Source organism: Capsicum annuum, chromosome 3 (assembly GCF_002878395.1).
Source record: "Capsicum annuum cultivar UCD-10X-F1 chromosome 3, UCD10Xv1.1, whole genome shotgun sequence".
Lineage (NCBI taxonomy): Eukaryota > Viridiplantae > Streptophyta > Magnoliopsida > Solanales > Solanaceae > Capsicum > Capsicum annuum.
In genome coordinates this window covers 107,213,393-107,240,371 of record NC_061113.1, presented here as the reverse complement: position 1 = coordinate 107,240,371, position 26,979 = coordinate 107,213,393, and the positions used below count along the sequence as shown (strand labels likewise).

The 26,979-nt window shown below is 36.6% G+C and overlaps 1 pseudogene; it reads left to right on the top strand.

Annotated features, from left to right (window-relative positions):
- Positions 1-1,701: 1,701 nt before the first annotated feature.
- On the top strand, positions 1,702-25,309 carry LOC107865268 (annotated as a pseudogene).
- Positions 25,310-26,979: the final 1,670 nt, after the last annotated feature.

Sequence of the window (26,979 nt, the reverse complement as noted above, 5' to 3'; positions counted from 1 at the left end):
TATCACCGACTCTTTTCATTCTTGATTAGAGCTTTTATCCAGGTTGATGAATAATTTCCATACTCATTATATTTATCACAATTTTCACATGAAGGTTAATGGTCCACAGGTGAACAATTTGAGTTTTGATGATGATGCCATTATTTTAACATCCACTTACAAATATTCTCTTTAGCTTATTATTAAAACTTTGCAAGTTTATGAGAAGACTTCTGGGAAACTTACTAATAAAGATAAGAGTCACTTTATGGTTCCTTCCAAAGTGCCTATTGAAGTGATTGAAACGGTTAAGTCCATCACTGGTTTTACTCACAAGGGGAGTCCTATTACTTATTTGGGATGCCCACATTACATTGGGGGTCCTAGAATTATTCATTTCACAGGTATGGTGGCTAAGGTGATCGCTAAGATCAAATGGTGGCAGACTAAAATATTGATTTATAGAGGCAGAGTTACACTGGTGAAGTTAGTTTTGAAAGCTCTTCCAATACACTTGCTTATGGCTATCACTCCATCTTCTATTAATCTTAAGTAGATTAAAGGTTTAATTGCTTATTTCTTTTCTGGTTGGAAGGAAGAGAAGAAGAAATATTATTGGGATTTGTGTGACACTCTCAGCTATCCTTATGAAGAAGGAGGTGTTAGAGTTAAACATCTAGATGATATTTGTTTAGCTCTTCTATAGAAAAATGGTGGATTTTCAGATCGAAGAAAACATTATGGGATTATTTTCACACGGCTAAATATTGTCAAAGAGTCAATTCGGTCCTCAAGAAATGGTATAATGGTGACTCTCTCAACTAGAAGCAAATGATGAATAATAAGAGCAATATTGAACCTCACATTCAGTGATACCTAAATTTGGGTACTTTTTTTTTTCTGGTGGGATTACTAGCTTGGAGTGGGACCACTTGCTTATCATAATGCTTTTATTCCAAGATTGAACAATATGACAATTTCCCAGGTGCTGCATAATGGAAATTGGGATAAATTATTGGTGAGACAACATACTCATAGTTTTGTTCTTAAAATTATCAACACCAAATTCACGTATAAGGCGGGGGTTCCAGATCAAGCCATTTGGAAGCTTTACAATAGTGGGAATTTTACTTGATCTTCAGCTTGGGAGTTGGTGAAAAAGAAAAAGAAAAAAACTATATTAGATTCTCTTACTTGGCATAAACAAGTTCCTTTCTAGACTTCTTTTCTATTGTTGAGAGCACTAAGAATGAAGCTTTCTACTAATTAAAAGATTATCTCATTCAAAAGGGATGCAATAAATTGTTTTTGTTGCTACAGACCTGGGCTTCACACGATAGATTATGTATTAGTTTCTGGGAATTTTTCTGAATATGTATGGAAATATTTTTCTTATTGGATGGGAATGGAGTATACAGTCACACCCTTGTGGAACTTTCTTATAAAATGGTGGCCGGATAAATCAAAAAATGAAGTCCAAAAAAACTTATGCTTCATACTCTCCCTATCTTTATTTGCTAGAATTTATGGAAGAACGGATGTGGTAGTAAGTTCGGGGGCAAACCGTCAAGTTCTAGAAAAGTTCAATTTTCCATTATTAAGTAGGTTATCATTCTATTATATATTGTTTATCCTTATATTCAGTGGCCTAATAGCTAGAAGGACTTAGTAGTGATAATCGAGAGTTGTCAACATGAAATAAGGATGATACAAGTTAAATGGATGAAACTTCCTTCTACTTTGGTTAAGCTTAATATGGATGGTAGTGCTACTGATAATCCAAAAAAGATAGGAGCTGGTGGCATCATCAGAGATCACACAGGTAAGTTAATATATGCTTTTGCGTCTCCTCATAGAATTGGTTCCAATAATCAGGCAGAAGTGCAAGTGGCTACATTTGGTATTACTTGGTGTATTCAGCATGATTATAGTAGGGTTATTCTTGAAGTTGATTCGGAGTTGCTTGTTAAGTATCTCAAATAGGTTATTTCACCTTCTTGGAACCTTATTCATTACATCACCGAGTTATGGGATTTGACAAAATTATTGGATTGTTTTTATTGTAAGCATGTCTATAGAGAAGAAAACTATCCAGCAAATACGCTTTCCAACCATAGCCATATGATTGATAGTACAAAGTAGTATTATACTTATCATCAGTTACCACATGATATTAGAGGTTATTATATGCTGGATGAGGTGGGAATGATTAATTTCAGATGAAAGAAGATGAAACACATAAAGCATCCTCCTTAGATTCACTTAGGTTGGATCTTCTTGCACAGGTACTCACTTGTTTTTCTTATCCCATCTCATCATCTTAATCTACACTATTCTTATTAGCTTATAGCTTTCATGAAGATATTAAGTTTTGTTTTGATTTTCTTCTTACCTTGTAAGGGGCAAGTCTCCCTTATTTATGTTTTACTAGATTATATTATACTCAGAGGAGTCCTCTCTTCTAGGTTCTTAGATCTAGGTTTCATTTATAGTATCAGGAATGAGTTGACTGACCTTAGTTGGTTAGTTGACTTTGAACCACCATAGGTTGGAGGTAAGGTCTATTTCCCCCTCCTTGTACTTTTATTTATTTTATTTATGATAAGGATTGGGGATGTATGGATAAACCCCTGACCGCCACCAGAGGTGAGTGTCGCGGGTAAGGTTTGTTTCTAAAAAAAAATAGTAGTAGTGATGGAGGCTGGTGACCAATTGTAGGGTAAGACTATGAATCATCGTGACACTTGTTATGATGATATAGAGAAAAGTACTAAAACTTGTAAGATTTTTCTAGAGATAGAATGAGTTGGGAAACAACTCGTATAGTTACTTGACGAGTCATCACAAGCAATAAAAAACCTAGACGACAAATGGATTAGAAGGCTAACAATGAGTCATCGTTAGTCCAAATGACTCATTGCTTAAGGCATCGTCACTACAAACCTGTGTAGTCCTATTTTGTTTATGAAAAGTGTGATGTTATTATAAATTCTCCTTTCATGTTTTATTATTAGTTTACGTACTGTATATACTTTTTAAATTATTTTTAGTTCGGAGATACAATTTTGTTATTGGTTTTTAGGGTTAATAATTGATTTGAAATTTTGAGTTTTCATTCTTATTTTCTATATGTTTAACATTATTCTTTAATCTGTGAAACCCTTGTTTGATTTTTCAACCATGAGTAGTTTAACCCCATAACTAAGGTTGTGGCAACCCTAATGAATTAAAAAAGTAGGTTAAAGTGCGAAGTCATTCTAGATTGGTGTTCTTCTATGTATTAGGAATTCCTTCATATTGATTTTTTTTAATGGGTGCACACGTTAGTAACTCACATGTATTTGATTCTTGCTTGATGGAGAGGTAGACATAAGAGAAATGAGATAACAACAGTAATTTAAAGCTATCAATCTTCATCTAGTTAACTTGAGACAGAAAAGAGATGGTTAATACGAGATCATAAAACAATTGTTACTCATGAAATAAACTGAGAATGAGAGGATAAAAGTGAACTTTACCCAAGCTAATGTTGAGAGACGGTTAGGTGATACATAACTTGTAAAATTTTTCATGCAATTTATCGAGATAGTTTGACAAGGATGAATAGACTGTAGAGTTATGAAACTAGGGATAACACAATCCAAGTGCTTGTATTATAATGATTACAACCCTAACTGCCCAACATTTATTACTGCTACTCTAATTATTACAAGCCCCACCCCCTATTTTTTTATTTATGCAATTTCTATTTGCCTTGGTAAGCTTTTGATAGATTTTTAGCCTATTCGTCATGGGTTTAACATTAACCTGGTCGTGTTCTATATTTGATTCAGCAGCTACTTTACACTTTTATGGAGGAATTTTTGGGCGATATCAAATTTTTTTGATATTAATGGGGAATATAACTACAAATTGATTAATTGAGTTGGTTAAAGTTTTTGATTTTTGGTTTTCTAATATATCTATGGCACATGCTGGGGTATGGTTAGTAATCACATTCAAGGTAATCAACTAATTTATTTTGATCTAAAGATTGATTGGACCTTATGACAAAATCATAAGATAAAGTGAGAAGCTAATAATCGAGAAGTCCTTTGTAAAACGGTTCATGATGACCTAACAAGATTTAATCAGCTACCTTAACATGGTGCTCAAGAAGCTATAGATCAAGTCACTTCTCAGTTAGTAACCGAGAAAATACCAATCGAACAGCTACTCATTATGCAACTATAGAGGAAAGGGATAGAAAGAAGGGTAAAGATCATCGAGCAACACCTAACAAAGATAGAATTAGAAGAAATAGATTTCAACAACACGTTCAGTAGTACTTGTCAGTATATGATGATCTAAATGAGGATTTGTGTCTATTAATTAAATTGAGATAGGTTCAATCATTCCTCCTGAATTTCCCCAGGGGACGAAATTTAACATTACGAGCGTAGTAATCCAATTGATAAATTTGAAGGAAGTTCTTTCTGGTTTGCCTACTGATGATGAAAACATGCACCTTTTGAACTTTATAGGGATTTTCACTTCATAGAATCTTCCTGGGGTGAGTCAGGATGTTATACGACTGAGGTTGTTCCTATTTTCTCTTATAAAAGAAGCGACATTATGGTTAGAAGAGCTACCTCATGGGTCTATTACCACATGAAATAATTTGAGGGTGCATTTCTTGGATTGATTATTTATACCCTATTGAATGATGCAATTAAAGAATGAGATCTATAATTTCATACAATTTTATTCAAAAGAACTATGTGAGACATGGTTGAGGTTCAAAAATAAGTTGATGGATTTTCTAAATCACAGAATCACGACGCAAATCTTTCTTGAGATGTTTCATAGAACCTTGAATACAAATTCCATGGCTGTAATTAACACTATTAATGGTAGATCTTTAATGATTCTTCGTTTGGGTAAGTCCTTGAAAATTATAGACCTAATTACTTAACCATCCGAGGATGGCATACTAGAGACAGAGATAAATTAGTCAATACTTATGATATTGCTACTTCCAGTGAGCAAAGAGCATTGGATGAGATAGTAGATCAATAGGTAATACAAACGAGAATTGAGATTGTCCTTCTTATAAAGTAGTTTGTAGTAATAAGAGCAGAAAAGGTAAATAGAATGGATACTCAAGGTAAGGCTTCTAGACATAATGCATCTGATTTAGAGAAAGAAACAAAGTATTTTGATGGAGAGATGACAGGTTTTTGAGCTAAGGTCCAAGGGTCTAATCAAGATAACTGGAACTTGAGCTAAGGGAATCAAGGTCATAACTACAACATAGATATGTATAAGGAAAAAAGTAGAGAACATGACGATGACTCAAGTATGAAAGATAATTATAAGGATAAGAGTAACATTTATATTCCACTGGGGAACCGTGATGCTGAGTTAGGAAGTTTGAGAATGGAAACATTTCTTGGAAAGCTTGTTAAGGTTCAGAGAGCCAAGAGAGTTGTCTTAAGAAAACTAAGATGCATATTTGTAGGTTAAGCTAGAAATAGAACCAAAATTAAGCATCTTGACTAGCAGTTTGGGTAGATATCTACCATATTGAATTAGTATTTACCAGGAATATTTTGTAGCAGTACCATTCAGAATTTATTTAACAACAGTCGCTACCTAGCTATCACTACTAGAAGTGGTAAGGAAACTTTTGATCAACTAACACCTATGATTGATAATGTGAGGAATGATATTATGGATGTTGATGGTGTGGACAAAACTAAAATTGAAAAATAAGTCACAAATGAGAAGGAATCTCAGAAGACTATAATTATTAAGAAAAGAGTTGGTTACAGTAAAGGGAAAGGTAATAAGGATTTGATGACCAAGTAGCAGATGGTAAGTTTTGAGCCCACAGATAATATTCACCACTACAGTGCTATTGCCTTACGATCTTTAGTTGAAATAAAGGAGGAACTTGGATCTTACATAATTCCTTATACTACTGGATCATTCAATTTTACATGAGCATTGTGTAATCTTGGAGCTTTCTTAACTTGATGTCTCTAGTAGTCTATAAGTAGTTGGGATTGGGGTTGCCTAAGAGGACCTCTATGAGACTTTTGATGGAGGATTGCACTATGAAAAGTTGATCGGTATCTTGTATGGCGCATTGGTAAAGGTGGCATATCTTATATTCCCAGTTGATTTTGTGATTCTTTATTTTGTGGGTGATATTAAGGTCCCTATATTATTTGGAAGGCTTTTACTATACATAGGTAGGGCGTAAGATGACACCGAGATGGGATGGATAAAATTCAAACTTAATGATGAGTAGGTTACACTCAATATGTGTTAGTTTATGAAGCAAAAAAAAAATAGGTATCACCAAAAAGATATGTGGATAGAGTGTGACATAAATCATAGATAAAAATGCTTCGGTTGTACCAATTAAAAAGAGGCTTGGTGTTGAGGCACTGCCAGTCATGATCATAAATTTATATAGAGATTGTGTTGATCAATATGAGAGATGGTAAGTGCACTTATTAGTAGAGATTCATATTCTTATATTCCAAAGAAGTTGGGTCTTTTCCTAAAAAATAGAGCAACACCACCAACTAGACCACCAATTAAGGATCCACCAATTTTTGAATTAAAGGCCCTCATATCTCATTTGTGTTATACATTCTTAAGGGCCAATAATACCTTGCCAGTTATTAATATAGCATATCTGTTAGAATCATTGGTTTAGGCCTTGATATTGATAGAGTAGATGTTTAAAAGGTCTATAAGCTTGCCTATTACTGATATAATCGGAATTCCACCCAGAGTTTGCCTAAAAATATTCATCTTGATTGGAATATGTGCCTAGAATTAAGAATCCATTCGAATAAATCCACTTATACAAGATGTGGTAAAGAAGGAGATCATAAATTGGTTAAATACAGGTATAGTTTACCCTCTTGCAGACAACAAATGGCTGGGCTCGGTTTAGTAAGTCTCAAAGGAGGGTAGGATCACTGTGGTCACCAATAAGGAAAATTAGTTAGTTACCATGAGACCAGTCACGAGATGGTGAGTTTTTATTGATTCTTAGAAGTTGAACACTTAGACTCAGAAAGGTCACTTTTCTATGCCACACATGGACCTAATATTAAATTATCTTGTTGGTAGTGAATGGTATTATTTTCTTGGTGGTTATTTTGGGTATAATCAGATTTCCATTGCTCTCAAGGACAAAGAGAAAATAACTTTTATTTGTCCATGCGGTACAGTTGCATTTAAGAGGATGCCCTTCGATCTTTGTAATGCTCCCTCCACCATTCAATGTTGCATGATTCTATTTTTAATAATATGGTAGTGTATACTATTGAGGTCTTCATGGATGATTTCTCTATTTTAGGGGATTCATTTAATGATTATTTTCCTTACTTGGCCAACGCACCACAAATATGTGAAGAGTGTAATTTGGTGCTAAATTGGGAGATGTGTCGATTCATGATTAATGAAGGGATATTTTGTGGGAAAAAAATTTCTAAGAAAGATATAGAGGTCGATAGGGTTAAAACTGAGGTGATTGGAAAATTTCCCCCACCAATTTTTGAGACTGGTATTCAGAGTTTCTTATCAGGTAGGTTTTTATAGGCGACTCATCATAGACTTCTCTAAAATTACAAATTTATTCTATAAGTTATTAGAGAAAGAGGTGAAGTTTTTGTTCGATAATGCATGTCTCAAGTCTTTTATGTTCCTTAAAGAGGGATTGATATCAACTCTTATCATAACGTCTCTAGATTGGATCTTACTATTCGAAATGGTGTGAGGGACTAATGGTTTTGACCAAGGAGAAATTCTAGGACAAAGATGCTCAAGGATACTTATCCTATTTACTATGGCAGCAAAGCAAACAACTCTGCACAGAAAAATAACATGATTACTAAATAAGAATTACTTGTCGTGGTTTTTCCTTTTGAAATATTTTGATCCTATTAGATAGGTTCCAAAGTCATTGTGCACACTGATCATATTGGTATTAGGTACCTTATGACAAAGAAAGATGCTAAATCGAGGATTGTCTAATAGGTACTATTACTGTAAGAACATTATTTTAAGGTTAAGGAATGGAAAGTTATCAAAAATTAGATTGCTAAATATCTATCTTGCCTAGAAGAGGTGGCAATGCTTAAACTAGGGGATGAACTTGAGGCTAATAATACTTTTCCAAATGAACACAACTTATCAGCATTACAAGACATAATTTGATGATACTTTTCTAGATGAACACATCTTGTTAGACTCACAAGGCATAATCCCTTGGTTTGTAGACTTTGCCAATTATTTGGAAACTGACCTCATCCTAGAAGACATGTCATTTCAGAAATGAAAATAATTTATCCATGAGGTACAAAAGTTCTTTTGGGATGAGACATACTTATTTTGTGTGTGTGTTGATTATGTGATTTGGAGGTGTATTCCAAAACTCAAGTAGATGAGTATTTTTGAAGCATCCCATTCCTCTCCAGTTAGGGTTACTATATAGGTACACTCCCTCCTATAAAATTCTTCAATATGATTATGATTGGCCAACTACCTATAAGGATACACATGATTATTCATGGTCATGTAACCAATGCTAAAGATCGGTGTCGTAAAAGCATGAGCTCCCTATGACAACTATCCTTGAGCTTGAACTATTTGACTTATAGGGTATTGACTTTATGAGCCCATTTATGAGTTCGTATGTGATAAAGTACACCTTGGTGGCAGTCGACTATGAGTCCAAGTATTTGAATCAAATATGTTTCCCAACAATAAAGGTTGAAGTATCACAATGTTCTTGAAGAATAATATTTTCTCTTGATTTGGTACTCCACAAGATATTATCAATGATGGTGGGTCTTATTTTTACAATCATCAATTCAAAGCCTTACTTAAGATATATGGTGTGAGGCATAAGGTGGCCACGCCTTACCATCATTAGATAAGTAGGAAAGTTGAGGTTTCCAACTGAGAGATTACGTCCATTTTGGGAAAAACTGTGCGTGCTAATAGGACTTATTGTTCAAGAAAGTTAGATAATACACTATAGGCCTACAAGATAACTTATAAGATCCCCATTGGTGCATTTATTTATAATCTTTTGTATGACAAGGCCCGCCACTTGTCGGTTGGACTTGAGAATAAAGACCTATGGGATTTGAAGAGGCTAAATTATGAAAGGAGTGATGCTGCACACTTGAGATTGGACCAGATGAATAAGATGGGCGAATTTCCCTTCCATGCTTATGAGAGGTAAACCTTGTAGAAGGAGAATATGAAATTGTACCATGACAAGAGAATTGAGATGAGGGAATTCCAACCTAGTGATTTGGTTTTGTTATATTATTCCTCACATTACTTGTTCCCTAACAAGTTAAAGTCTAGGTTGTCTGGACCATTCACTAAGGTAAGAGTATTTCCATATAGTTCAATCGATTTCAGCGTGATGGCAATGTCCAATTCATGGTGGATAAATATCATGTGAATGATTACATGGGAAGCACAGAGGAGATTAAAATGTGAAAGAATGTTAGCCTTGGAGAAGTTTGAGTAGCCAAAGGAGATGATTCATTACATTGATGAATAGTAATCCTCCCACTCCTTTGTACAATTATAAACACACACTACCATGTTTTGTATTAGAAAATAAGGTATTATCCGTATTTAAGTGCACCAACACCCACATTTTGCAGATATAAAGTAAATAAGGTGAGAATATATAGAATGGAGCTAAAAAGAAAGCAAATAGAAGAAAAAGAAATGCAGCTAGAAACCTAAAGCAGTCGGCCTTAGTTACCATGACCGTGATCCTCAGAACTTGGTTGAAGTTGGTCCAGGTGGTTAGTAAAGAGCAGTCGCAGAACATAACTGCGGTCGTATAGCTACGGTCGCAGTCAAACATATGCGATCGCAGATCAGTGGGAACTGGCCCAAGGGAAAATTGTAAAATGTTATGGATGAATCCCAAATCATATATAAGCAAACACCTTTTATTCTTTGGATATTGCTTAATCATAATATAATTTTAAATTCAAAGATTGAAACCCTAATTGGGAAAGTGTGTATTCAACCTTGGAGGCTCAAATTTCATAGTTTCTTGTTGAAGAATGAATGCTTTGGTTGACCCACATGGTATATCTCTCTTTACTTTCTTCATGAATAGTTAAATAATTTAGTCTTGGGATTTTGTTAAACTAGAGTGTGATTGTGTGCAGATATTATTGTGTTTGCATGGATTTTAGTTGTTGAGTATGGATTTCACCATTGCTTGAGCTTATGCATTAGGAATTGATGGGTGAAAACTCCAAATATCCAAATGGATTTTATGGGTGTAAGATACAGGCTCTAGAAACCCTTTTTCATTCTTGAAAGAGGAATTTAGGTTAATATTAGGAACCCATAACATCCTCGAAAGAGGTTTATCGGGGGACAAAGCAATGGTGAACAATGAAGAATATGGTTTACTATTCTTTGCAATCTTAGAAATAGTTGTTTAGGGAGTGTAAATCATGTCAAGAGCATCATATTAGAAATAGGGATGCCTGGTTGAGGTTTAGGGTGGCAATATAAACTTTACACTTATTAAGTGCTCGAAAAGGCTAATGGGTGAAATTGTTGGGGTTTTGTCAAAAGATTAACCCTAATAATCTTCGACCTATCCTATCCATTAATTAAAAAATAAATCCCATGATAAACCAATATTCTCTCATATTTTTCACTTCTAAGGAGACATAACACCAATATTTCTCAAAATCTTGAATTCAAACGAAAGATAGTATTTACCTGGCACATGTTGAAGTTTGTGAGAAGAATTTTTAGATAAATCAAATCCCCCCATTTACTTATATATGTTGTTTCCGTTAGAATTTTAGGTAACCTTATAGTAACTTGAGCACCCATAGGTTGGAAGTATAGAGAATTCACTCCTTGAGATTCTACCCCAATCTACATTATGTTACTCGACAACGACTGCCTCACCCCAAAATAATGGGAGTGAGTTGAGCATAATTAAAATGACATCATTGCTGGGGAGTGAAATATAGATTTCACTCGTGTGGTGCTATTCTTACTTGGTAATACCCGGAGTGCGGTAATTTACTTTATTTGTTATTTTTTACTATTTTGTAGGCAATCAAAGTGTGAACAGAGGGATGAGCGATAATGCAAGTAATTTTGGCCACTTTGATGCCCTACTAGACGATGAGGGCCAATTAAATAAAGCAGGGAAAACAACCGCTATCCACATCCCACCAACCAACAGAAATAGTATATTTCATGTGACTACCATTATGCTATATATGTTGCAAATGAAAGGATTATATTGGGTCAAGAATATGAGGACCCACATTTTCATTTGAAAAATATTGTGGATATTTTTGCGCCATTTAACATAGCGTATATGTAATACCCTGAAGTTTCCTAATTAAATTTTTTATCCCCAAAATGTCAAGTGTTAGCTTCTAAATTAAAGATGTTTATTCCATGAGGAATTTTCAAGATTTTTACTTTTTGTCATGTGGGAAATTCAATTAGCTTTCCATCGATATAAAATTTTCCTAAATCTGATAACCGGGTAAGAAGTTATACCTATTTCAAGTTCCTGTCATAAAACAGCGTTCTATTAGTCAGTGGTGCATCACACCACAGGAGAAAATGGCAATTGTCAAATTCCAGTAGGGCTCTGTGATAGTGGCAAATTACGCCAAACTTTTAGTTTACAAATTAATTGGCAACGCGTTGGCTCTACATCGTGCCATTCCTCAATTTCACAGTTGTCAAATTCCAGTCACACAGCGCGATAGCGCCGCGTCGTGCTAGGGGTCCAATTCGGGAAAATTTTACTAAAATTAAAAGATGCATCCAGGGTTAAAAGGGTCAATTTCCCACACCTATTTAAGCCCTTTAACACGAAATTCAGCTATTTGGAACCCAAAATATACTAGTTTCTCTAAATTTTCTCTCAAGACCAAGCTAGGGTTTCAATTGGGGATTCAATTTCAAGAAAGTCTATACATCAATCTTTGCTAAATCAATAACTAAGGTATGTCATTTGTTGATTCATGGGTCTCTCTCACCCATGAAGCTCAAGAATCTCTTTTCAAAATCAAGATATGGGTATTTGTGAATGTTCATGATTCCAATTGAATTGAAATTCATGTTCATGATGTTGTGTAGTTTTGATTCATGTTTTAAATTACATATTCCAATTATTAACCCTAGTATGTGATGATTTCCATAATAACTATGATAAACCCCCTTCAATTTACAAGCTGATTGATGCATCCTTGATTATTACATGTGTTGATGATTGATAACCAAAGCATGCTCCTCATATGTTTGATTAAATGCCTATGTAAAGGAAAAATGCCATACTAGTATGATATTATGAAATCCTCATGCATGTATAAGTTATGTATGTCAAGTGTTTGATGAAATATCTTAGTGAATGGATTATATATTGTTGATGTTAGTCATGTATTCAATAATATCATGCCTTATCAGTTTCCTTCCATCGAGTCCTAGGGGTACTTGTATCCAAAAATAATAGTTGTGTGCCTAGCTTTAGTGTCATGTTTTTGCGATATCCTCAGCCAAGCCATGATCTATAGAATCAATTAGTTATGTGACTCAGGAAAACTCAGTAATACAGTGATCTTAGTATTATTCCGTCAGTCAATGGAACTCAGTAATTTAGTCCAGTTCAGTTCAGTAATCCATGTTTAGTGTCTATTCAGATGGGAGTAAAAAATAACACCGAGTGAACCCAAGGATGGGAACACAGACTTTCAGATGAGGGTGTGATTCTTAGAAGTCATCCTTGTATTCTAGAACTATGTAGCCAGCATAGGTTGAGACATCAGCACTGTCAGATGAGGGTTGATGAGGTGGATAAGCACTGTCAGATGAGGGTTCCACCATTCTCTTTTGGGGACAGTATCAGATGAGGGTTACTCACAGCTTATCCTGACTAGTGGCATGGTATTGAGACTTTTCTAATTAGGGTTACAGATTGGACCCCAACTGTAGTGGGTGAGGACCCATAGCTTTATCTAGGGGAGGCAAGGAAGATTACCCAGATTATTCTTATTTTTAGGAGGAGAGTGTTGAGTTAGCATCCTATTGGCTAAAGAATATTTCTCATGATTGGGTAGTGATGTCGAAGGAGGGTAGAGAGGAAGATGGAGCTCTCGTGACTTGGCTAGAGTTTTAGGGTGCCATTATAGATAGTTTTTTCCCACTAGAGCTGAGAGAGGCTAAGGTAGAAGAGTTCATGAACATAAGGCAAGGTTCTATGATAGTGAAAGAGTATTGTCTTAAGTTCAGCTAGTTAGCTAAGTATGCTTCGAACTTCATAGCTGACCCCAGAGTGAGTACATGTAAGTTTGTGACTGGTGTATCCAGGTTAGTGTTGAAAGAGTATAGGGCTGCTATACTTCATAGAGATATGGATCTTTCTAGGTTGAAGATATATACACATCAGATTAAGGCAGATAAGATGAAGGAAAAAGAAAGAGTGAGCAAGAGGGCCAGGACAGGTAGTCGTGGTTTCTCTCAAACAGGGTCACAGGGTTGTAGCCGTTCCAAGCATATTGGGATATTTCCTGTCCCATTTCCATCCTCAACTAGTGTGCCTAAACCTGTGTTTGGGGGTGTCAGTTTTGGTGAAGTGCCAAGCTGCAAAGCCCAGAGTAGTACTAGTGGTGTTCGTAACTTGTACCTGAACCTGTGTTTGGGGGTGTCAGTTTTGGTGAAGTGCCAAGCTGCAAAGCCCAGAGTAGTACTAGTGGTGTTCGTAACTATCTACTTTGTGAAGAGTGTGGCAAGAGCCACTAAGGTATGTGTAGAGATGGTAGTGATGTCTGCTTTGGGTGTGGTGAGCTAGGCCATAGAATGCGAGAATGTAGAGTGCTAGCTCAGATGGGTAGACTCTGTGCACTTCAGGCTCTCCTTGATCGGGAAGGATTCCCCGAAATAGACTTGGGTATGTTATAAGTCCTTCATCTTTGTGATATGCATTGTTTGATCCTTTTTTCCATTTTGGTCTTATATGTTAGCATGAGTCATGCATGACTTTCAGATTTCAGCCGGTCAATTATGACCCAGTTCGTAGGGGCCCCATGTACCACCCCAGTATTTCAACGAATTGTGTTTAGATGGACATAGAGTCCCAAGGGGGAGATACCCCATGGTTCTACAATATTTGTATGTCCTTATACTCATTCAATTGCATATTCAAACTCTTCATACAAGGTTAACATCAGTTATCATTGTATTGCCAATCATGCTTTCGAGAGTCAGTTCAGTCAGGAATTCATGCATTAGATATGCATGTTTAGTGGGAAGAGTTCAGCTTGTTAGTGTGTTTAGTTATGCATTCATGAGATCAACCCAGTTATGAGTCCATGCATCAGATATGTATGTGTGCTATGAGAATTCAGCTATAAGTAGATTCAGTCGAGTATTCCATGCATCAGATATGTATGTCCAGTATGAGAACTCAGTATGTTGGTTGTTCGATTTGTGTAGTAATGTCTTGAGATGTTCTTGTTCCTTGAGTAAGTTCAATGGATTAGTATTCTTTGCTTATCAATCGACATTCGAGGATGAATGTTTCCAAGGGGAAGATAATGTAATACCCCATAAAATTCTCTCCTAGTCTGAGCCTTAGAGCATGTTCAGTGAAGCAAAAATCTGGTCCCAAAAGTTTAAGAGGTCTCTTACCGAGTGTGAAATACTTTGAATCGTGTATAATTCCTGTAATATCAAATTTTTTTCATGTAGAGCATTGAATAAGCTTTCTTTCATAAATTTGCCCAAATTCAATACTCGGGCAAAGAGTTAGAGCTATTTTAGTGAGATAGTGTGCCACCTGGCACTTTAGCATATCGCCGAGCCATTAAAAATAGCAATCATTAAAATCCAATGAGCCTCCATGATTATGGTGCATCACGCCAAGGCTTATATTTAGAGTTGTCAATTTCTAGTGCACCAACGCGATTTCACCACGTCGCGGTGCCTTTCCAGTTAGCAATGAAGGTGGCAACCCGATTGCCATCGCATCGCGCCGTCATGCAGTTTTTCAATTGTTCGATTTCTAGCGAGCTGGCATGATTATGGCAAGTCGTCCCTTCATGTAAAATTGGGATTTTTCAATTTAATTCCAAGGGATTTTTTATCTTTTCCCACTCTTCTTCAGCCCCTATATATACTCAATAAAAGGCTCCAACTTATTTTCTATCTTCAACATCAGAATTAGGGTTTTACAAAATCAAAACCCTTATTTCTTCTTCAAGCAAAATCAATAGAGATCAAGAGAAATCAAGAGGAATCAAGAATCTCTCCAAGAACTTTTAAGAAAAGAGTTTCCCTAAGGTATGTAGATGTTGATTCTTGGGTCCCTTTCATCCAAGAAGCTCAAGAACCCTTTTCTAAAATTCAAAGATATTGTGTTTATGGGTTTTCATGATTTATGTGAGTTGAAATAGATATTCCTTCTATCATTGAGTTGTGATTTATGTTTGTTTACAAGGCTTTCAAGATTGTGCCTTAATATATGAATTATGGTATGATAGCATGAAATCCCCAAATTAGGTGCAACGTATGCATGCCTAGTGTTTGATGAATGCCTTAGTGAATAAATTGTGCTATGATAACATAGAATCCTCAATTAGGTGTAGACCCATGCATGCCTAGTTTTTGTTGAAAGGCCTTAGTGAACAAGTTGAGACATAATAGTAGTAAATTCTCCAATTACGTGCTCTTTGATACATGTTAAGCCTTTAATACATGCCAAGTGCTTGACGAGTAAATTGTTACATGATAGTATGAAGTTTCCCCAATCATGTGCTATCCAATACATGCCAATACTGATATACATGCGAAGTACTTGATGCAAGACCTTGTTGAATAGAGTATGATATAATAGCATGTTTCCCCTACGCTATTATATGTCTATGATTCCCAACTGCTTGAAGTGATGCCTTAGTGATTGTGATGGTGAATATATGGTTGCGATTCCTAAATACTTCAAATGATGCCTTAGTGATTGTGGTGGTGAATAGATGCTTATGATTCCTAAAATGCTTGAAATGATGCCTTAGTGATTATGATGATGAATAAATGATGGTGGTTATGACTAGTCAAGAATAGTTATATTTTACTTTTAAGTTATCGAGTCCTGGGGTATTTATACCCAACAATTTAGCTGCTGCGTAGAGCCTGTGTCAGTTTTCACGATAATCTTATTCGGGCCATGATTCTGAGAACTTAGTGAATTATAGAACTCTATATCCTCAGATAGATATAGAACTTAAGAAATCTCAGTAATCTTTGTAATCCTCATACTGCTAGTAATCTAGCCTCAATGTTGTACTCAGCTCAGATCTTGTAGTATTCAAGTGTTCATTTCTAGCCTTGGTAGTGATTGAGTAATCTATTCAAACTCTGTATCGCCAGTTAGATACCATGATTCAGTAGTATTTCGTCAGATATAGAACCTTGTGAACTCATCTTAACTCAGTCAGATCATTTGAGAAACATGATCTGTATCAAATTTAGATCAGTTTACGTTTAGTTGAGAAATTTAGTTCAGTGTCTTTAAGTTGGGAGTAGCAGCTAGCACCAAGAAAGGAAAGGGATCGCGGCTCCCCATCAGAGAGAGGCCGAGTCATTAGGACCAATCCCTGAACTATAAAACTACGTAGCCAGCGTAGGATGCAGGAGTCTCCATCAGTAGAGGTTGTCACCGTTAGAGAGGTTTGACTATTATATTGCCTTAGGCTGACATTCTGCAAGGGTCATCCATTAGAGAAACTTGACCAGAGAGGTCTTTACCCGTGGCACAGTATTGACACCTTTCCAGCTGGGGTTGCAGGTTGGACCCTACCTATGAGAGGTTGGGGGTATGTCGATTAAGTAACTACTTCCCACAATTGCAATTTTACTATCAATCTTCAGAAATCAGGAATGTAAAATACAGTTGTCTATCTCAGTGAGGATCTCAAATAGTTCCATTGATCCATGACCATCCATCAAATAGGCTTGGTTTTATATATAGTTATTTCCTATTAGATCCATAGATCTCCTGATAGATAGGATTGATCTCAGTCTCAGATTCTATTGAGTATTCTTGTTATCAGATCCAGAGATCTCCCAATAGATAGGCTTGATCTAAGTCTCAAATTCTATTGAGTATTCTTGTTATCAGATCCAGATATCTCTCGATAGATAGGCTTGATCTCAGTCTCAAATTCTGTTGAGTATTTTTGTTATCAGATCCAGATATCTCCCAATAGATAGGCTTGATCTCAGTCTCAGATCCTGTTGAGTATTCTTGTTATCAGATCCAGAGATCTCCCAATAGATAGGCTTGATCTCAGTCTCAGATTCTGTTGAGTATTCTTGTTGTTAGATTCGGACGTGATCATTTTCTTATCATTGATAATAGATTTTGAAGTCATCGATTGGAGAGAGGTTGATCTCCAATTCTATCAGTCAAGAGCAGTGAGCTCAGAATTCAATCATTTATGTGAGTATATTCAGTTAATCAATTATTAGTATCAGATGATTCAGTATCTCAGTGTTAGTAGTGAGTTCAGATGACAGTAAAGTGGTATTCGAGTTTAAGTATCTAGGGTTGTGATGATTATGATTATGGTTTGTGGATTTCTGTATATGTTCTCGTTCGGTACTATCATGATTATTCAGTCATGTAACTGTTCATGCATAAGCCCTTGCATTTAGCCTTACCTTATATGCATACTCGGTACATTCCCATACTGACGCATTTGAGCTATGGTGTTTTATTTGAAACCATAGTTGTAAATGCCCTGGCTAAACCTATTGATGGTAGAGGTGAAATTTTAGTTTCTGAATTTTGATTAATTGAATCTGCCGCCCCGGGTATTATTTCACATCGTTCTGTATATGAGCCTCTTCAAATCGGGCTTATTGCTGTTGATTCGATGATCCCTATAGGACATGGTCAATGAGAATTAATTATTGGGGACAGACAGATCGATAAATCAGCAGTAGCCATAGACACCATTCTCAATCAACAAGGTCAAAATATAATATGTGTTTATGTAGCTATTGGGCAAAAAGCGTCTTCTGTGGCCCAGGTAGTAGCGACTTTACAGGAAAAGAGAGCGATGAAATACACTATTGTGGTAGCCAAAATGGTGGATTCCCCTGCTACATTACAATACCTTGCTCCTTATACAGGAGCAGGTCTGGCTGAATATTTTATGTATCATGAACGACACACTTTAATCATTTATGTTGATCTCTCCAAACAAGCGCAAGCTTATCGCCAAATGTCTCTTCTATTACGAAGACCGCTCAGTTGTGAAGCTTATCGAGGAGATGTTTTTTATTTAAATTCACGGCTTTTGGAAACAGAGGCAGGTGATCCAAAGTTCCTCAGCAGTTCAGTCCTAGTCAGCAGCAGTAGATGTAGAAGTGAGTCCTCTTTATTCGAGGATGATCCTTGTATAATTATTGTATTAGAACTTGTTTATTTTTAGTTGACGAAGTTAGTTGGGGACATGTCCCATCAACTACACAGTTCAGATAGTTAGAGGCTTTTCAGATGGATTTATTAATATTCAGTTTTCAGTTTTGAGTATTGATGTGTTAACCTTATGGCTTGTTTCTGCCTATTTTTTCGCATTTGTTTTCAGATATTATACAGTTTTCATGGTACAGATATATGGAAAGGGTTAGCTTGTGGTCCTTCAGGTTAATGAGCACCATGTAATGACTAGGGGGTAGTTTTGGATCGTTACATTATGTAGATGTGTTCACAGATCATAAGAGCCTTCAGTATGTCTTTTCTCAGAAAGATCTCAATCTTTGTTAGAGAAGGTGGTTAGAGCTCTTGAAAAATTATGACATGAGTGTCCTTTATTATCTGGGTAAGGCCAGTATTGTGGCCGACGCTCTCAGTAGACTGTCTATGGGTAGTGTTGCTCATTTTGAGGACAATAAGAAGAATTTAGATCCAGAAGTCCATCAGCTTGCCAGACTAGGCATTCGCTTATACGATACAGAGGAGGGTGATATATGGGTTCATAGTAGTTCAAAATCATCTGTAGTTTCTAAGGTTAAAGAAAAGAAAGATAGAGATCCCAGTTTAGTCAAGTTGAAAGAGTCAGTTAAAGAACAAAAAGTGGAGGTTTTCTCCTAAGGGGGAGATGGTGTTCTGCGTTGTCAGGGTCATCTGTATGTTCCAGCTGTAGATGACTTAAGGCAGCAAATTCTTGCAGAAGCGTATGGTGCGCACTACTCTATTCATCCAGGGGCTACAAAGATGTACCTCGACTTGTGGGAGATCTATTGGTGGAGTGGGATGAAGAGGGATATTGCAGAGTTTTTGGATAAGTGCTCTACATGTCAGCAGGTTAAGATAGAGCCTCATAAGCCTAGTGGACCAATGCAGGAGTTCACTATTCCTTCTTGGAAGTGGGAAGAAGTGAATATGGACATCATGATGGGTTTGCCTCAAACTTATCGTCAGCATGATTCAGTCTGAGTCATTGTAGGTAGGATGACCAAGTCAACTCATTTCCTCTCAGTTCATACGTCTTATTCAGGAAAGGATTATGCCAAACTCTACAGCAGGGAGTTGGTTAGATTACACAGTGTTCCATTATTTATTATCTCAGATAGAGGTACCCAGTTTACCTCTCATTGCTGGAAAGCATTCCAAAAGGGTCTTGGTACCCAAATTCATCACAGTACAACCTTTCATTATCAAACAGATAGTTAAGTAGAAAGGACTATTCAAACCCTAGAAGATATTCTAAAGGCATATGCAATTGTTTTCAAGGGTAGTTGGGATGACCACTTGCCTTTGATTGAGTTTGCATACAACAATAGCTATCGTTCCAGTATTCAGATGGCTCTATTTGAAGATCTCTATGCTAGGAGGTGCAGATCCCCAATCAGTTGGTTTTAAGTTAGTAAGGCATTAGTTATATAGCCGACTTATTATTTGATGCCTTAGAGAAAGACTAGTTGATCAGAGAAAGACTCCGAGCTGCTCAGAGCAGATAGAAGTCTTATGCAGATGTGCGTAGAAAGGATCTCAAGTTCGAGATTGGTTACTATGTCTATCTAAATATCTATCCCATGAAGGGGGTAAAGAGGTTTGGCAAAAAGGGAAATCTCAATCCCCGATATATTGGTCCCTTCAAATTTCTCAGTCGCTTCGGCAAGGTAGCTTATGAGGTCGAATTGTCTTCAAATCTATCCTCAGTTCATCCAGACTTCCATGTCTATTTACTCAAGAAGTGCATAGGTCACCCAGCAGTTGTAGTCCTTATTCAGAGCATAGATATTTAGAATAGCCTCTCTTATGAAGAGATACCAGTCGAAATTCTAGATTATAAGACTTATAGACTGAGGAACAAAGAAGTCCCTCTTGTCAAAGTTCATTGGTAGAATCAGTCCATTGAGGGAGCTACTTGGGAATCAGAAGTAGACATGCGTACCATTTATCCTCACCTTTTCTCCCCTAACTCAGATCTAGATCAAGGTAACATTTCTCCTTAAGCTTTTCAGTTTTCATGTCTAGATTTCAGTTACAACTTTATATCAGCCTCATGCTTAGGATTTTATTTTTAAACTAGGTACTAAGTACCATTGCATATTCAATTATATGTTCATGCACCATATTAGTCATGTATTCACGCACCAGACATGCATTCTCATTGTGAGAAGCCTCAGTTATTAAAAATCTCAGTCATGTAATTAGTTTCTTCATGTATTCAAGCATCAGATATGTGTTATCAGCTTATCAGTACTCTCAGTTTATGTATTCATGTATTAGCTCAGTCATGAAATCATGCATTAGATATGCATGCTGAGAAGGCATCTCTGAAATGTCAGTTATCTCAGTCATGTTTCATTGTTCATATTTAGTGTGTACTTCAGCTTATCATTTCTCCTCTCTTAGTCAGTTTCATTCATCTTGTGTTAGCTTCTAAATTGAATGATATTTATTCAGTAACCTTTGCATCGATATAAAATTTTCCTAAATCTGATAATCGGGTAAGAAGTTATGACTATTTCAAGTTCCTATCATAAAACAACGCCATATTAGTCAGTGGCACACTGCGCCGTAGAAGTAAATGGCGATTGTCAACTTTCATTAGGGGTCCGCAATAGTGGCACATCACGCATAACTTCCAGGTCACAAATGATGTGGCAATGCGGTGGCTCCGCGTTGTGCCATCCCTCAATTTACCAGTAGTCAAATTCCCGTGACACGGCGTGATAGCGCTGTATTGTGCCAGGGGTGCAATTTGGGAAAATTTCACTAAAATTAAAAGAAACGTCAAGGGTTAAAAAGGTCAATTTCTCACCCATATTTAAGCCCTTTAACACAAGATTCAGCTATTTAGAACCCGAAATATACTAGTTTTTCTCAATTTCCTCTCAAGAACAAGCTAGGGTTTCAATTTCAAGAAAGTCTATCCATCAATCTTCGCTAAATCAAGAACTAAGGTATGTCATGTGTTGATTCATAGGTCTCTCTCACCCATGAAGTTCAAGAATCTCTTTTCAAAATCAAGATTTGGGTATTTGTGAATGTGCATAATTCAAATTGAATTAAAATTCATGTTCATGATGTTGTGTGGTTTTAATTCATGTTTTAAATTACATATTCCAATGATTGACCCTATTATTTGATGATTTGCATAATAATCATGATAAACTTCCTTCAATTTATAAGTTGATTGATGTATCCTTGATTATTGCATGTGTTGATGATTGTATAACCAAAGCATGCTCCCCACATATTTGATTAATGCCTATGTGAAGGAAAAATTCCATACTAGTATGATATAATGAAATCCCCATTAATGTATAAGTTGTGTATGTCAAGTTTTTGAGGAAATGTCTTAGTCAATGGATTATTTATTGTTGATGTTAGTCATGTATTCAAGAATGTCATGCCTTGTCAGTTTCCTTCCATCGAGTCAGGGGGTACTTGTACCAAAAAAAAATAGTTGTGTGCCTAGCTTTAGTGTCATGTTTTCACAATATCCTCAGTCAAGCCATAATCCATAGAACTCATTTAGTCATGTGACTCAGGAAAACTCAGTAATATAGTAATCTCAGTACTATTCCATCAGTCAACAAAACTGAGTAATTCAGTCTAGTTTAGTTCAGTAATCCATGTTTAGTGTCTATTCAGATGGGAGTAGAAATTAGCACCGAGTGAACCCACGAATGGGAAGACACACTGTCAGATGAGGGAGTGATTCTTAGAAGTCATCCTTGCATTCTAGAACTATGTAGTCAACACTGCTAGATGAGGGTTGATGAGGTGGATAAGCACTGTCAGATGAGGGCCCCACCATTCTCTTTTAGGGACACTATCATATGAGGGTCACTCACAGGTTGTCCTTACCAGTGGCGCGGTATTGACACCCTTCCAATTGGGGTTATAGATTGGACCCCAACTCAACTATAATACCGTATTAGGTGCATGTCGGTCAGATAACTACTTCCCACAATTTCAGTTACAGAATCAGGACTGTCAGATACAATCATTCAGTCTTAGTAATAGAACTTAGATATTTCTACAGAATTCAGGACTGTCAGATACAGTCAACTCAGACATAGTACAGAACTCAGCTAGTTCTATCAGATTGAGGACTATCAAGTACAGTCACTCATGTCATTAGTTATATCAGTCATCAGAATTCAGTTATCAGTCATGTTAGTTATCGGTAAATTCATGTTATCAAGATCTCAGATATAGTTACTACATATTCATGCATGTATTCTCACATTTATATTAGCCAGTTAGCCAGTATTGTTCAGGCATATGATTCCCATGCATTCAGCCTACCTTCCATGCATACTAGTACATTCAAAGTACTGACGCATTTGCGCTATGGTGTCTTATACCATAGGTTCAGAAGCACGAGCTCCAGAGCATCAGTAGAATTCTAGTCTCAACAGTCAGAGTTAGCAGTGAGTCCTCATCGCTCGAATGCATGATCATTTATTTATTATCTCATTAAGTAATTTATTAGTTAGAGTTATTTGGGGACATGTCCCATCAACTCCTCATTCAGACAGTTCAGGTAGTTAGAGGCTTTCCAGACTATCATGTTCATACTATCATGTTATTTTAGTTATGTTTTGGGTATTTCATACCCTATTCAAATGTTATATGTTTATCTGTTATGTTATAGTCTTGAACCTTATGGCCTTTTAGTTTATGTTTCCACAATCATACAGTATATTATGTAGTATACAACCACAAATATCAGTCATGGGTTAGCTTGTGGTCCTTCGGGGTCATGAGCACTGTGTAGCATTCTGAGTACCAGATCCGGGGTGTTATAGTATATTACAAAAGAATCCATCCAACTTTAACTCTTCCCATTATCATTAATGGGTAAGTCCGTTTTATGGATCCGCTCACTTCCACCTAGCTCAATCACATCTTGGGAGAAACTCACCAATGTGTTCTTTGAAAGATACTTCCCACCATCGAGAATGATTCAAAAGTAGGATGAGATAGTACACTTCCGTTAATTCAATGGAGAACCATTGTTTAAAGTGTGGGATAGGCTTAATAGAAAGCTAGCCCAATGCCCAACTCATGAGGTCCTAGACACGATGCTCCTTAAAAATTTTTATAGTGTTCATGACCCATTGAACAAAATTATAGTGGATATTACGGAGGGTGGCTCTATTGTGAAATTGCATCATCTTGCGACTTTCTATTTGATTTATGAAGTATCCAAACAAAATTGGGGTTGGAAAATCCATGATTCTGATGCTCTTAAGACTTCTTATACTACCTCTATGGTGACTAATGAGCAAAGTAAATGAGAAGAGGAAAGGAGGTGAACATGGCCAAGATGATGACCCAACTTGAGCTTTCAACGAATCATGTTATGGGTGTACCCGTGAAAGCGGTAAATGCCATAAAATCAAAGACTTATGAAGATGATAATGAGTCAAAAAAGTTGGATAAAGAAATTCGGTACTTGGCAAACTACTCGGGGGGTTTCCCCCACCTATCCAAGGATAAGTAGGAACTAAGGTTGGATGGATCGTGACCAAGATAGAGATTAGAGATTGGGAATGTGACTATGACCGTTTCATTCGTCCTCATGATAGGGCTAAAGCCAAAGAGTCATATGTCATTGACCGCGACAAGTTCAAGACCAAAAATATTTTAGCATGAATCTTGAGTAGTGTTGAAAGTACAGAAAAAATGGTCTATAAGTTGAGGGGTGACTTATTTGTACTCTCCCAAATGGTGGTGTCTCACTCCGCCTCCATCAAAAAATTGGAGGCCCAAGTCAGACAAATCTCCATGGAATAAAATGCAAGGGCTAGAGGTCGACATTACAGTGACACACTTGCTAACCCAAAGAATGAAGCATAAGACCTAGAAATTGTCACTAGAAGTGGCAAAGCACTTGAAGAGCCCCTTAGAGGAGATATGAGTGAAAATATTCCATAGGCCAAGGCAAAGTAGGTGACACCTCAAAGAATAAAAGCAAATGATAAGAAAGAGATAGATGAAAACGATGAATAAATGGTCGAAGTAGAAAAAAGACAAGGGAAAGCAAAGCTAACCATCTATGTTCTTCCTTTGTTCCCTCAATAGTTGTGAAAAATGGAAGAGAGTGACAAATTGAGATAATTTATGAAAACACTTTGCAACCTCTTAATAAATATCCCACTACTCGAGGAAATATAAGATATTCTGGGATATGCTAAGTTAATGTCCAAGAAGAAGCTTGTTGAGGGTGATACTATTGAAGTTACTCATTAGTGTAGTGCTATCATGAATAGCAAAGTTTCATTAAAGAAAAATGACCTCGGAGCATTCACTATCCCTTGCACTATTGGGATTTATGAGTTTGCAAAATCTCTTTGTGACCTTGGTGCAAACATCAACCTAATACTGTATGTAATCTATAAGAAACTTAGCTTGGACACTCCTACACAAACCTCGATGCAACTTTTGATGGTGGACCAGACCATAAAAAGGCCGGTGGGTATATTGTTTGATGTCGCCGTAAAGGTTTACAAATTCATTCTTTCGGCAGATTTCATTTTATTGGATTGTAAGATAGACCAAGAGGTTTCTATCATCCTTGGTTGTCCTTTCATGGCCATCGGGAGAGCCATTGTCAATCTAGAGTTGGGGGAGATGAAATTTCAAGTGCAAGAAGATGAGGTCTCATTAAAAATTTGCAAGTCAAAGAAGCAAACCACGGAGCTCCAAGTAGTATCTGTGGTGGATGATGAAAATAAGACAGTGAAAGATGAGAGGTTTGAGTATCCGCCTTGACATTAAAAGAAGAAAGATGTTGTACCATGACTGTAACTAAGGCGCTAGGTGGGAGGGAACCCATAAATTCCATGAGAGTGGCTCATATCTTTTTTGTTACATTATTATAGTGTAGATGTTACCTTTTTCATTTGAATAACCTATGAATTTGTGGCACTCTGGATTGCATTAGGTACGTTTTAAAAATGGAAGTGTGAAAGTCTACTTTGGTTATCTGAACAGGGAAAAATCTATGAAAATTTAGTAAAATGATGAACATGGGAAAATAGGAGAGCAGAACTGCTCTCAGTTACTGCAATCGTGACCGCTATGTGCGATTATGGTTGCACTCAACGGTTGTGGACCTTGACCATGGTCTCGGTTATTTTAGTAATTAACCCTTAGTCTCCTTCATTTCCCTAACACTCTCTTTTCAAGATTTTCCTCTCAAATCTAAGCTATATTGTTTGCCAAGTTGTAAGCTCTCAAACAGCCTTCATGCACATACCTCTTGCATCACAACTTTGGTAGGTGGCAAGAATCCTTACTTTTATTTTTGAAAATAGTCCATTGAGTGGATGACTATGAAAGGGCCTAGAGTTTTAATTATTATTCTTTACATGTTGACATACTTATCATTAATATGGTGTTGGTTACTTGATTGAGGTGTACACACAAATGGGGAAAGCTTTAGTACCCAATAGTATGTAAAAAAGGTAGACAAATATGATATGCACACCTTGTTTTGATAAATTGCTCATATGAACTTTCAATAGTGGTACTTACAATTGAAGGTCACATTCACACACACCAATAACATTGTTCACGTAACTGTCATTTGCACCCATATTGTAGAATATGCTAGTAGTCTCGAATTGGGAGAAAGTTAAAAATGCAGAATTGACATAAATCTAGCCTCAGGTGTCCCGATCGTGTTCATAGACCACTATCGTAGTAACGCGGATGCGGTTCTAATCCACAATTGCGGTAAATGAGGGTAGGTTCCTGCCATATCAAAAAGTCTATACTTCTAATTTTTTGCCAAGCAACCCCAAGCAACTAGTCCAATGAACTTTAATGATCAATCTATCAAAACTTTCATGATTCAAATGACATTGAAAAATATAATGTGTGTTTAGTGCTTTCAGGACAACCTCATGGATAAGTTTGATCACATTAGATTCATGGCACCCGAATGCCAAACTTACTATTACAGTGATCTTTCAAAGATAAAGTTGCTTTTGGAAAGAGTAATTTGTTTGGAGAATGTACCGGAGAAGCTACGGAATTTTTATGACAAACTTGAAGCCACAGGGTGGAAGTGCTTTGACCTGGATCCATGCCTTGAAAATGAACATTGGGTCTGTGAATTTTACACCAATATCAGTGAAGTATATTTCTCAGAACCACTCAATATGATTGTAATGATGCGGGGAAAGCCGGTGAAAGTTGGGGCTAATCAAATCAATGATTTTTATGGGCTCAAGCAGGCAGACATGGGTGAATTCAAAGAGAAGGGGTGTAAATCGGGGAATTGGTAGGCACAAAGTCTATGTCCCACAAAGGAATTCTCGTGGAAAAAAATGTAAAAGAAACACCTCCAAGAATGACTTCACTTCTAAGACTAGGATATGGTTTCACATCATTTGTAGCCGAGTGTCTCCATGCACCCTTATGATAGCAACCCTTGA